Below are 13820 nucleotides of genomic sequence, written 5' to 3'. Positions count from 1 at the left end.
TTCTCTGTCTAGACTTGTCTGTTCTGGACTCACTTTGTAGACCAGGCTGGCCTCAAACTCACAGTTATCCACCTGCCTCTGCTTCTTGAGTGCTGGTATGAAAGTTGTGTACCACCATGCCTGGCCTAATTCACTGTGTTTGTATTGGATGAATTTAGAGACACAAAAATTCTCTATGTATATATAATTTCCCCTTTCCTAAAAAGACTAACATTCTCTGATCAAACAATCGTTCTGTAAGTTTCTGGGATGCAGGAGGGGTAGAGCTTCATCCAATATGAAACAGAGATCTTCCTTATTCTTTTCCCCAGCAGCATAATACTCTTTTGTGTGCATGTGCACTGATTCTTATGGTTTTAGGTTTTCAAATATGGCACAGGTAGTAGGGACACAGTTGCATACATCTGAAGGCAGCCAAGATCTCAGGTGAGGCTCCTAACCTCACTTGGTACCATTACTATAGTTCTGGCTGTCTGTTTATGTCATTGCCACCTCTGTGGGCCAAGGTATTCTGTAGGTCACCACAGCAACTCTGATGCAGGATTCTCAGTGGTCACATCCCAGCAGAGGAACTGGCTCCCACATCCACTACAACAGGAAGGTTTGTCTGATTTATTACATTTCCTTAAGGAGATGTTTCCGGACCCTGTAGGTTAATTATGCAGAGGCTCAGCATCCTCACAGAAAGATTCCTCAACATGAGGCTGCTTGAGTACATCTGTCATATTTTATGGGATTCTAGGGGCGTGTACAGAGAGACACTGTGACAGTCAAAAGGAGTCAGTTTTTACAGGAAGTGATACAAGGACACAGTTGGTGAACTTCCCCCATGAGTAAGTAATGCTGGTAATAATGTGACTAAGACCTGGGGTACAGTTGTCTACTGTGCCCACATTGGGCACCACTAGAAATTATGTTAGGCCATTCCTTCCCTGTCTTGAGGAAATCCCTGGGGGACAGGAGTGGGTGGGGCTGGGAAGCTGCCCTCTACCCCAGAGACTAGGCCCAGAGCTTCTGTGTGCTAAGCTCACGCTCTGCCACTCATCTCCCTGCCCCTCCCAGCTCCCTGTGTTGGCCGCTTTTATACAGCCTGCAAACCAGTCTATTGAGCCTGATGAAGAGGTTACAGGCTACTGTTGCTATCCTTCACAGGGCTTCTGTGTTGTCTCCTTTCCCCCTCTTCTTGTCCTCATTCAATGAGGAACTCTTTGTACTTATCTTCCTGAGAGAACCCTGTGGACCCTGGGTGGTGCTGGTGCTAGTTGTGGGGGATGAGAAAAAGAAGGAGGCACCAGTGATGCATCAGTCTCCTGGGATTCTTACTTTTCCACAGGGGTTTTCAGAGCACGAGTCTCCAGTCATTTGTACTGGAAGCATCTTCATGTTAGGGTGGGGCCCGGGATGATGGAGGAACGAGGGCCAGGCCACAGTGAGAGGATGGAGAAGTGGAGAAGGCAAGGAAGAGGATGCAGCTCAGTGGTGAGCGCTTGTCTACCACACATAGGATCCAAGTTTCAACCATTTGTAACACACACACACACACAGACATACACCAGAGCACACACACTTGCATGCATGCACACATGTGCTCACATGCAGGCTGCACATGCAGAGGGAGGGAAGAAGGGAGAGAGAGACAGAGCCATCAAAATGAACTTGGTCACAATCAAAACATTCTTTAAACAAAGCAGGTACAGATCCATGGGACAGCAGGAAGTAAGAAACTATACAGGCATTTCTAAAAGGCACATATGTCTGTACTAAGCCACAAATGATCGAGTCACTGGGGATACCTGTTACTGCGGGAGGCAGTGGAGAAACCAAGAAAGTCAAACCAGTTCCTTGGGTAGAAAACTATCACCCAAAGTGTGTGAAGGAAGTTGCTTTCCAGGAAGATGTGGTTACAGTGCTGAAAACTCTTTACAAGGAGCTGCAGGTCTTCCTAACCTCTTGTTCCATCAGCCACCTGGGACAGGCAAAACAGCCACAATTTTGGCAGCAGCTACAAAACTCTTTGGGCCTGAACTCTTCTCATTAAGAGTTATTGAGTTAAATACATCTGATGAACATGGAATGCAAGTAGTCCTAGAGAAAGTGAAGACCTTTGCTCAGTTAACTGTGTCAGGAAGTCGTTCAGATGGGACGCCATGTCCTCCCTTTAAGATTGTAATTCTGGATGATGTGGATTCTATGACCTTGGCTGCTCAGGCAGCTTTAAGATGTACCTTGGAGAAAGAGTCAAAAACAACCAGGTTCTGCCTCATCTGTAACGATGTCCGTTGAATAATTGAACCCCAAACTTCTAGATGTTCAAAGTTCTGCTTCAAGCCACTGTCAGATAAGACTCCACAGAAGCAATGGCTGGATACTGCCCAGAAGGAAAATGTCAAAATTGGCAATGAGGAAATAACTATCAGGAGATCTACAGAAAGCCATTACACTTGTGCAAAGTGAGACTTGACTAACAGGTGGAAAGGTGTCATGGAAGATGTGATCACAGACGTTGCTGGGATAACAGCAGCTACAGCCATTGATGGAATGGAATGTCACAGGGGCTCTTTTGACAATCTACAAGGTGTGATAAAGGACCTAGTGGATGAAGGACCAAAACTGAAAAATGGGTTTCTCAAAAGCACAATAGTGGTGCTGCTTTCTTTGTAATATATTTTAATTATCATGTCTTATTCAGTTACTCAGAGGACATTTGCATTTCCCAGCTCTATACAGTAATCTAGCATCTGGGAGACAGATACTCAGAAGAGGCAAGGTAAGGAAGTTTGCAGGTACAACAGTGCCAAAAGCCTGGAAGACAGCTTTCATGACCTGAGTGCCAATTATATCCTTTTATTTAAAACTTAAATTGGGATAATTTTGGTAATCTGGAGATTTTTTAAGAATATCTGGTCATACGTCCCCTGTGTGGGGAGGCCTGGCGGCACTCAGAGGAAGGATAGCAAGTTACCAAGAAGAGACTCGATATTCTTAGAGCATGTATAGGGGGAGGAGGTCTCCCTCAATTACAGACATAGGGGAGGGGAGAAGGGGGGAAGTGGGAGGGAGGGAAAATGAGAGGAAACAGGAGAAGGGCTAACAATCAAGATTTAATATGAACAAATTAATAAAAAAAATATTTAAAAAAAAGAATACCTGGTCATAAGACGGCAAAACCTTCTTAGTCAAATTTGTGTAAGTCCTACTGCTTCCCTTGCTTTTTATTATCCATTTTTTAGCAAAACCATTACTTTGGAGGTCATATAACCAAATGATTTTGTTTATTAGTCTCCAACTAAGTTTGACTGTCCTTTGTTTGTTTGGGGGTTTTGTTGCACTTTTCAACAGGCTCCCACTCACTGTCTGGAAGTCACTATATAGCTCAGGCAGATCTCAGTCTCATAACAATCCTCCTGTCAGCCTTCTATTTAGAATTACAGGTGTGAACTACCACCCCAGTGTGGAGAGCAGCCTGTGGACTGTAAGGTGCTTGGCAGTTAGGGAAAGCACACAACATTTGCCTCATAAGTCTATGCTAATGTATAAGTTAAGCAGACATCTCACCAATAGGCAACATTTGTTGGGCAGAAACTGCTACTGCAGGATCAATGAGGGAATCTGCTCCACCCTAGATGCCTCAGAAGCTTATAGACTTAGCCCACACTAAGGTGAAGTCCCTCAGCTGCCACAGGCTAGTGGGAGGGCACTAGCTGGGCTTGAAAGAGGTCCTTGAGAGTGTAGGCCAGTGGTTACTTTTTTACTTATATGTAGTGTGTGTGTCATTGTGTGAGTGTACGTCATGTGTGTGCAAGTGTCCGCGGAGGACAGAAGAGCATATCAGATGCCCTGGAGGAAGAGTTACAGGCAGTAGTGAGCCACCTGAAGTGGACACTGGGAACAGGACTCAGGCCCTCACAAGAGTAGTAAGTGCTCCTAAATGCTGAGCCATGTCGCCAGTCCCAGCCGTCCCACTTTTCATATAAACAATGACACTTCATGAGAATTCTGACAGGAGACTTTTGGCTTCAGAGCCCTGGAAGCTCTGTCCTCACCCGTGCTAACACATCCGTTTCTGAACATGAGTCATGACTACTGAGTAAGGACAGTAGCAGTAAGAACGCCACCACACCTTTACAGTCACTCTTCCCTTCGGCAGTACTACTGCCTCTTCTCCCAAAATTCTCAATCACCTCAGCAGATTTCAGACTCAAGACTGTGCTCAGCCACTTTGAATTCTGACAACGATGTACAGAAAGGGGAACACTTTTCCATTTCTTGTGGGAGTGTAAAATTGTACAACGACTTTGAAAATCAATCTGGTGCTTTCTCAGGAAACTGGGAATAGTGCTACCTCAAGACTCAGCTATATCACTGCTGGGTATATACCCAAAGGATGCTCCACCATACAACATGGAGGTTTGCTCAACTATACTCATAACAGCTTGATTCATAATAGCCAGAATCTGGAAACAACCTAGATTTCCCCCAAGGGGAGAATGGATTTAAAAAAAAAACTGTGGTACAATTACACAATAGTATATTAATCAGCTATTAAAAACAAGGAAATCTTGAAATTTGCAGGCATATGGATGGAACTAGAAAGGATCATCCTGACTGAGGTAACCCAGACCCAGAAAATCACAAATGGTATATTCTCACTTATGAGAGGGCATTAGCCCAACATAGATGTCCTCTGAGAGACTCCACTCAGTGGATGTTCTGCACAGATGCTGGGACTCGCAGCTGGACTCTGGGTGCAGTGCTGAGAGTTATAGGAAAGAATGGGAGGATGAAAGGTCTGAGAGGGAACAGGAGCTCCACAGGGAGACCATCAAAGTCTGTGGATCTGGACACAGGGGGATCTGCACAAACTGATGCACCAGCCAAGGACAATGCTAGCAGAGAACTAAGACACCAGTTCAAATGTAACCAATGGACAGCCAGTTCTCCACATGGGTAGAGGGGGAACTGCTGCTGAACCTCTAACATACACTCAGATGTTCATAATTTGGTCACTGTCCCTTGGCAAGGTAGCCTAGTGAGCACACAGAGTAAGGGGATGAAGGCTATCCTAATGAGACCTACTAGGCTGCTGTTGCGGTAGGATGGCACCCCATCAGAAGTCTAGGAGAGAGAAATAGAAGGAACAGGGAGGGAGGATGGGAATGGGAAGATAAGAGAGGAAAACAATTGGGATGTAATGTGAATGAATTATAATAAATTAAGAAAAAAGAAAGAAAAGAAACACCCATTTAATAAATTATTCTCAGTGATGAGCTTCCTGACTGCCTGGTTCCCTGACATGCTTCTCTGCTTTTCTTTTTCCACAGCAAAAGGAGCTAGCCACATCATTGGGTAATATGATTCAGTGCAAGTGAATAGGGGACTGCCCAGTGCTAGATTGGGTGCAGGTGTACAGCCACGTGGCCATGAGTTCCTGGGTCATGGCTGAAGAGAGAGACATGTGGATGCCATGGAAACTGCTCCTCAAGTATCAAGTCAAACACCTAGTTGTTTGAGCACAGGAGTCTTGACCAGAGATCAGATACAAGATATCTCTTAAGGCACACACACGCACATAAAATCAGTAAGGCAATAAAATAATAAACCTGTGACGATCAAGACCTGAGGATTATGAGGTGATTTCCAGCCAGCCTGTGAGTGGTATCTAGGAACACCAAGTCTTTGCATCCCCTGACATCCTAGCACTGGAAGAAATCTGGGGGTCAGGAGCTCAATTTGGGGCTTGCATTACAGCGAGGTGTTCTTACAGACCTGGAAGATACCTCCCTGACCAAATGTAATGGTCTTCTTTCTTGCAGGATATTGGATTGTTGTACATAGAAAATCTAATTGTTGGCAAAGTTTAAAAGCTTGAGTAGTTGTCAGATGCTGTTAGGTGTATCCTGAAGAGATACAGCTTGGGTGTGCCTCTGAAAGCCCCCATAGATACCCCTCTCTCTACTTTTCCTCTCTCTATACTCTCTCGACCCTCTCTACCCCTTCCTTCCCCCCCCTTCTCTCTCTCTCTCTCTCTCTCTCTCTCTCTCTCTCTCTCTCTCTCTCTCTCTCGGATACCCCTTCCCTCCTTTTCCTTCTCCCCTCATGCTCATTTAATAAACTCCTCTACAACATAATATCTGCTGCCTTGTACCTTATGACCTTGTATCTACCTTTTTTTATAAATATAACATTGGTGCTGAACTTGGGTATGAAACTCAAAGGACCATTAGTCTGCCTGCTCTCTCATTTCCCGTGCTTGCCTAAAGCCAGCTGTGAGCAAGCCTTCCAGACAGATTCTCAAGATTCTAAGCTGAGGTGTAGACCAGTGGACTGCCTCTGGCTGAAGTAACCTGCCCCCCTACCTCCCCCTGGCTACCCCCACACTGCCTGCTGTATTCTGGGTAAGCAACCTGTGGCTCTCAACCTCTACCCCTCCTATTTTTGGCTAAGCACTCCTATTGACCATGGACTTTTCTGGGTTTAAGTGCACACGTTTCCTCTGACTGGACTTTAAGTTCCCAGGAATATGTGCTTATTGTCTCAGATGGTCTACTTTGATTCAGAGGGAGGCCCAAATGGCAGATCCTGATGGGCCCCTTGTGGCTCCCTGGCCCTGCTGGCCACATTCATTCCTCCAGCCTTACTTGCTGTCTGCAATCCAGCTGCATTCACAGCTGGTCCCATTATCTTGCCAGCCACACTCCACAACCCCCTACCCCAGGCATATCTCTATTTGCACTGTCTCTGCTATGCTCAGCTACCCTGCGTTATTATAGCATCTTGCAGATCTAGCCAATGGACAGGACATTCTCCACAGTTACGTGGAGAGCAGGGACTGACTCTCACATGAACTCTCGTGCTCCATATTTGACCACTTCCACTTGATGACAAGGTCTGGTGGCACTCAAAGAAATAATAAGCAGGCTCCCAAGATGAGACTTGACAGCCTATGACCATAGAGTGGGGGAGGAGGTCTCCCTTGGTCATAGACCTAGGGGAGGGGAATAGAGTGAAAGCGGGAGGGAAGGAGGGAGGGAGGAATGGGAGGATACAAGTGGTAGGATAACAATTGAGTTGTAATCTGAATAAATTAATAAAATTGAAATTATAAATAAATAAATAATAGATAGATAGATAGATAAATTTGCCACTGCACGGTAGCCACCATGTTAAAGGTACTAGACAGCCTGGTCTAAACATGGTGTTCCAGGCCAGCCAAAGCTACATAGTGAAACCCTCTATCAAAATAAATAAGTAAAATGAATAAAACACAAAAACAGATAGACAGATGGGGCCTGTGCCCTAGATTGGTAACGAAGGAGGAGCCTAATATGACCCAGATGACTGATTTGACCCAGTAGGTGAGTGGCTGTGAAAACAAGCAAGATGAAAAACATAGATTAATGAATTTAAAGTAAACATGATTTGTCTTTTTATTATTATTATTGTGTGTGTGAGAGAGAGGGGGGGGGAGGGATAGAAGGAGGGAGGGAGGCCGAAACAGACAAAGGAAGGGAGGGAAAGAGAGGGGGGTGTTTATGTGTGAGGCTGTGTGGCAGCCCACCTGTGGAGGTTGGAAGCTAATTTTGTGGAAGCAAATTTGGCTCCACCTTTACATGGGTTTTAAAGAACAAACTCAGGTCAGTAGTGTTAGGTCCTGCTGCAGGGCGTGGCTGGCTTGCCCTGCCCTCTACCTAGGGGCGGGGCTTCCCCTCTCCCAGAGACTCCCTATATAAACCAGACATTTTGGGTGTCACTGTCTCCTTTTGACCTCTCTTGTCCTTGCCCTTGCCCTTCTCCCACTGCCCTCTCTCCTTCCTTTCCCTTGACCTCAGTGCCTGACCTCCCTTCTCCTACCCCTCCTATGAACCTGAATTTATATATTTATATATTTATATATTTATGTATTATTTAGTTTTATTATAGTTCCATTGACAATTAGCTCATTCCATTTATTTAATCAGTCAAGTAGGCTAGACTGGCAAGCACTTTACCCACTTAGCCCAGAGGTGCACCACTTTGGAAAGAGTTCAGACCCTCAGCAGCTGCCCACTCTGGGGGTGTCCCTTCCTTCCAGGGAATGAGCACAGAGCCCAGCACGGCACAGAAGGCCTCAGACAGAGAAGCGTCTGCAACTCCAGAGCCTTTATACCCAGACCTCATAGCTGAGCCTTGGGCAGAAGCTCTCACACACCAGTTGGCCCAGAGCAGACAGGGTCACAGCATCCATCACTGGGAGGAAATGGGGCTGTGGCTACACAAGCCTGGGCTCCAGCCTGGGGCACTGCAGGGCTGTGGCCATGTGAACATCTTGGGGTTTAGAGACTTAGGAGAGCTGAGAGCAAAGAAGACAAGCCAGTAAGGACAGGAGCAGGGATAAGGGGGGTAAGGGACTGAGTCTATATGGCTGTGTGAGAGAAGAGGATCTTTAGTTAAACCACCTGGACCCTGGTGCAGTTTGAGAAGGGTGAGGAGAAATGTAGGCTCAGAATTAAGTCAAGAGACAATTGTCATACCCCAAGACAAGCAGTCTGGTAGTTCTTAGCCCAATAAGTTCTTTATATCTTCCACAGCCCTAGTAGGATGTAGCATTATCCATTCATTTTCTGTTTCCTCAGGAAAGTACATAACAGCACAGAGAGCCCAGGCTCCAGGCAGCAGTTCCCAAGTATGGCAGCAGCACCTCATCTGAAGCAGGTGGGCAGAAGGTCAAGACCAAGTGGTTCGAAAACCTAGGGTTAGACTGTGGATGTGTCTGTCAGGTTGTCTTAATTAAGTTAACTGCTGAGGGCTGACCCAGCCCACCAAGGGCAGCACCATTCCCCAGGCACTGGTTACTGACCTATGTAGGAATGAAGAAATTGCCTGAGAGCAAATAAAATGCTGGTACAGATTACAATTGAGATTGCTTGATTAGGGGTTAAGATGTTTTTAGATCTAGATAGATGCTTTAAGTTGAAAATGAACACATATGTTAGATACTGATTTTCGTTTAGATTTTGAGACTCACCAAGATAGGAAAGATGTTTTTCTTCAAGGCTGCCAAATACAAAGAGTCAAAACACTTTGCCTATATCATATATAATTCCTGTTTGTTTTGTGGTTCTTCTTGCTGCAAGTAGTTTATTATACATATGTGTAATAATATAAATGTGTATGTAAAAATCTTTAATAAAAAAAATTTACCAGATTACAACTGATGTGTGGTTTAATAAAGAATGTGTATTACAGGAGAAACAACAGAACAGGAAGAAAATTCTCAGACAGAATCTCCCTCCTGAGATGTAGGGGATCCTTTTACAACAGTGGGGCACATTACTTGGTCTTAGGTTATGGGCCTTTTGTATGAAGTCATATTAGGATAGGCAGGTAATACATTTACAGGCACCGCAGGACTCATCAGGATGCATAAGGCATCACAAGTTGCTGAAACAGGCTTGAGGCACTCAGGTTCTCCTGCTGAAGGGTGGGGGACTTTGGGCCTTTTTTGTCTCTACAATTTTCCCTTGACAGATCAAGTTCAAGTCACTGACATCAGATGGAGATCTTCTTTGTTGTGGAACTGCTTCTGAGCTAAGAAGGAATGCTGGGGGCCTGACTGGTTGAAGCTGATGGTAACAGATGATGTTCATGAAATCGTGCCATCTGGAGCTCCATGGCCTGTAATCTAAAGGACACAAATCCACTAAATGATTAAGGAGGCAAAGAAAACTCATGTGCATGAATAAATCCCACTGGACAATGACCAAGAGAGCCAACCCCTTGTGCTCTCCCAGAGCTGCCAACCTTTGTATCCTCTCAAAGAAATGTAGTTTCTCAGCAGTGCTGTTTGAAACTTGCCTTTATAAATCAAACTTCCACCCAACCTGCAACCAGGTCAATAATAAACTATGTAATCATTTATAACTATATATATTTATTCTGATTACACTGTTGGTTCAACCTGTTCAGAATTAACTGACTACTAAGATAAACTTTGTAACCAATCTTACTATACTTTGGATTTCCAAAGTAACTAACTAACTCCTGCAAGCTCAGATGAATGCATGACCTCAATTGCACAATGTTTCCTAATTTTCCTCTGTGACTCATTTGTTCTCAACTCAAAATAATGTATGTGTCTTTGATGTGGTGGCAGATCTCAGTCATTTACTGGAAGCATCAAGGTACTGAAAACAAGAACTTCCCTTTTTTTAAAAAAAAGTTGAAAACAACCCACAGATAGAGCTCTGTTGATAATTTCTGATTGTGGCTTTCTGTGCTGTTCAGAGTCACAGGGCAAAACCAAATCCCCTTGTGAGGCCCCTGTGGAAAAAATCAATGAGGACAAAATTTCCGCAATATTTTTCATTACAACATTTGCTGTGAGGCTCAATAAATAGAGCCCAGCCTTTGTGCAAGACTATCAGATTAGAACAGAACAGTCTAGAACTTTTCTGAATGAGTCAGGACCTTTTTTTCTGTAGGCAGTGTTACCACACCCTCTTAAAGCATGTTAGGTTTTTACCTGCATTTTGTACTGTTGATTGACATGAACAATGTATGCTACTCCAGGTGCCAGGGCTGCTGTAAGTACATCAAGGGCATCATGGTTTTGGAGTTCTATGAGGCAAAAGAATCGACTGAAAAACAACAAGAAACATTGAGACATAATGGCCCAGGAAAGAGGCTTAGAAGATAGGAACTAGGCCCACGTACCAGAGTCATGAGCTCTTCTTTTTTAACTTAATTATATGTGTATGTATGTTTTGCCTGTGTCTATGCCTGTGTATCCACTCCTATGGGTGCATGTGCACCACATGAGTGTATGCCTGTGCACCACATGTACATATGATTGTGCACCACATACTGCCTACTGCCTGTAGAGGTCAAAGGAGTCACTGGATCCCCCTGGATCCTCCAAAAGAGCTTTCAGTGCTCTGAACTACTGAGCCTGCCAGAGGACACAGGCTCTCTTAAAGCTGAGGGAGGGGGTTCAGAGCAGGAGCCTGCTGACAGACTCTGATTCCCCAGCAAGAGACAGGGAAGGGAGGTGGGGAACAAAATATGTGGCCACTAACATTCACTTTTTCAGTGAGACCTCCTAGACCTGGGAGGTTTTAGCTAGAGAGGTGGAGGCATTGTAGCAGTCTGTCCTGGAGTATAATGTTACATTGCTAGACTATTTGAGTTTATGTTAAAGAAATAAATAAATGATTTTACGGGAAAGGAAGGGTTGAGGAGACTGAAGGGATGATGGGTGTGGACTGGAGTCCAGCTTCTTCTGAGCTAGAATTGGACAGTCATAGATGGGGAGGGACTCATGATCTCCAGTGAGCAGTCTCTAGGGCCAACTGATCTCTAGGGAAGACTCTGGTGTCTACACTAGTGCATCAAGAGGCTGTTGCCCACACCAGTGCAAGCACTGTGGCTGGGCAGCGTTCTAGGACACCTGCATCACATGCAGACTAAAACGGTGCTTACCTATAGATAGCAGTCAAAGCAGTTCTCAAAGGAGTAACTCTAGCGTATGTTACAAAGTCCATGGAGAGCTTGAAAATCATGAGGTGATTAGGAAACGGGGATGGACATAAATAGAAGAGTTGATGATGGAACAGGTATCAGTGGTGGAAATGCCAATAAGATTTCAAGTTCTGCTTTTGGAGGACACTGTGGGGAAGGCAGAGTAAACTTTTTAAAAGGGTTGCTACAGATCTCGTTGAAGTTTATCTAAATAAATAGTTTCATTTTAGGTCACGAGTAAGTTATGTACAGAGGAAGGTTATAAATAGATTGGCTGTTTAAAAGGACCAAACTCCAAATATAATTTAGCTTTGAACCTATAACATTTTGTCTCTCCGTATGTAGAGAACATCTCTGACATTCTAGCCACAGCTGTGCCATTCATTGAGTCTCTACACCCGTATCTTCTGCTTGAAAGCCTTGGCTTATTATCCAGTTCATGTCCCAGTACATTTGGCCAGCATTTCTCAACCTGGGGTTTCCTGCCATTGGGGAGGGGGGTGTTGAGTGATCTCTCACATGGGGTCTCCGAAGACCATCAGGAAATAAATAGACATGTTTACATTACAATTCTAAAACTGTAGCAAACTTACAGTTCTGAAGTAGCAACGAAAATATTTTTGTGCTTGGGGTTCACTACAGTGTGATCAAGTGTGTTAAAGCATTGCAGCACTAGGAAGGTTGAGAAGCACTGCTCAGGGCAATTATCTTAGAATCTGATGCAGCTACGAAGCAAGGAAGGCAGGCATTAAGTAGGGAGAAATAGTTACCTAACCCTGCCAAGGAAGAAGATCTTGAAGTCACTGCCTAACAGCTCTTACTCTATCTTGAAAAGCCCCTCAGCTAGAGGTGGAACTCTGTGGTGTTAGCCTTCCTCCCCGCACTCCCTGCTCTGTCCTGCCCTCCCATTCCCCAAGACACCCAACCCTCCCTGTGCTCTTATTTCCCATTTCCTCTTCACACCATCTCGGTCCATAACCACTTTCCTGATATCCATGAGCACTTAAAAGATTTCCAAAGATTCCCCAGGTGGCGGGGGTGCACGCCTTTAATCCCAGCACTTAGGAGGCAGAGGCAGGCAGATCTCTGTGAAGTCAAGGCCAGCCTGCTCTACAGAGTGAGTTCCAGGACAGCCAGACCTACACAGAGAAACCCTGTCTCAAAGACCAAAACAAACAAAAACAATACAAAACAACAAGAAGAAAGATCCAGGCACAAAATTTCAAATTTAGCATTCACATATAAGAGAAAACATATAATGTTTGTTTTTCTGGATTTAGGATCTTTGATTCCAAATGATGATTTTTTCTTCTCCATCATTTTGCCTGATCATTTCTTAATTTCATTATTATTAACAGATGAATAATATTCCATTGTGTAAATACAACCCATTTTTCTTTACTATCCATTCATTGGTCGATGGACATCTAGGCTATTTCCATTTCCTGGCTATTGTGAATAAAGTAACAGTGAATTTAGAAGACAAAGTATCTCTCTAGTAAGATTTAGTTTTGGGGTATATGTCCCAGAGTGGTATAGTTAGATCATATGGTAGATTTATTCATAGCTCTTTGAGGAACAGCAAACTTATTTTCATACTTTTGTACTAGTTTGCAAACCCATCCACAGTGAATAAGTGTTCTCCTTTTCCACATCTGTATCAGCATTTCTTTTGAAGTTTGGTTTTGGATTTTTTTGTTGTTGTTGTTCTTAGCCATTCTGACCAGTAGAGGGAAATCTCAAAGCATTTGCACTTTCTTGATAGCAACATTTTAAAATATACAGACAATTAAAAATATTTCCTGTCTTTTGCATTTATTATTTTTATTCTTTATTTATTTATTCACTTTACATCCCTACTCACTTCACAGTCCCACCCTCCCTTCCTTTTTTCCTCTCCCCACCTCTGTTATTCCTCAGAAAATGGGATGTCCCTTCCCATCCACTCCAGTTAATCAGGTACTATCAGAACTGGACTGAGCATGTGGCTTTCCCCTGTAGCCTGGTGATACAGTCCTGCCAAGGGGGGAAGTAATGGAAAAGGTGGCAAGAGAGTCCATGCCAGAGAGAGTTGATTTATGAACTGTCCATCAGCTCCATGTTTGTAAGGGGCCTAGGTCCAGTCCTACAAGGTCCTTGGTTAGTGCTTCAGTCTCAGCAGGCAACTCTGGGCCCTGGTTAGTTGACTCTGTTGTTCTTCTTGTGAAGTTCCTGTCACCTCCAGGTCCTTTAATCTTTCCCCTCCATTTTCCACAAGTTTCCTTATATTCTTTTGAGAACTGTTTAGTCTTATCTCCCAGATTTTAGTTGAGTTGTTTTCTTAA

At 44.2% G+C, this 13820-nt stretch overlaps 1 pseudogene across 1 annotated transcript; it reads left to right on the top strand.

The window, feature by feature from the left end:
* Positions 1-802: 802 nt before the first annotated feature.
* On the top strand, positions 803-2965 carry LOC311605714 (replication factor C subunit 4-like; annotated as a pseudogene). The gene is made up of 2 exons: positions 803-833; positions 1689-2965. The product of its transcript is annotated as a replication factor C subunit 4-like (transcript).
* The last annotated feature ends 10855 nt before the right edge of the window (positions 2966-13820 follow it).

The sequence above is a fragment of the Acomys minous genome (assembly GCF_964271855.1).
Source record: "Acomys minous genome assembly, chromosome: 9".
NCBI classification, from domain to species: Eukaryota; Metazoa; Chordata; class Mammalia; order Rodentia; family Muridae; genus Acomys; species Acomys minous.
Note: the sequence above shows the minus strand (reverse complement) of the source record. Positions and strands in the feature narration are given on the sequence as shown.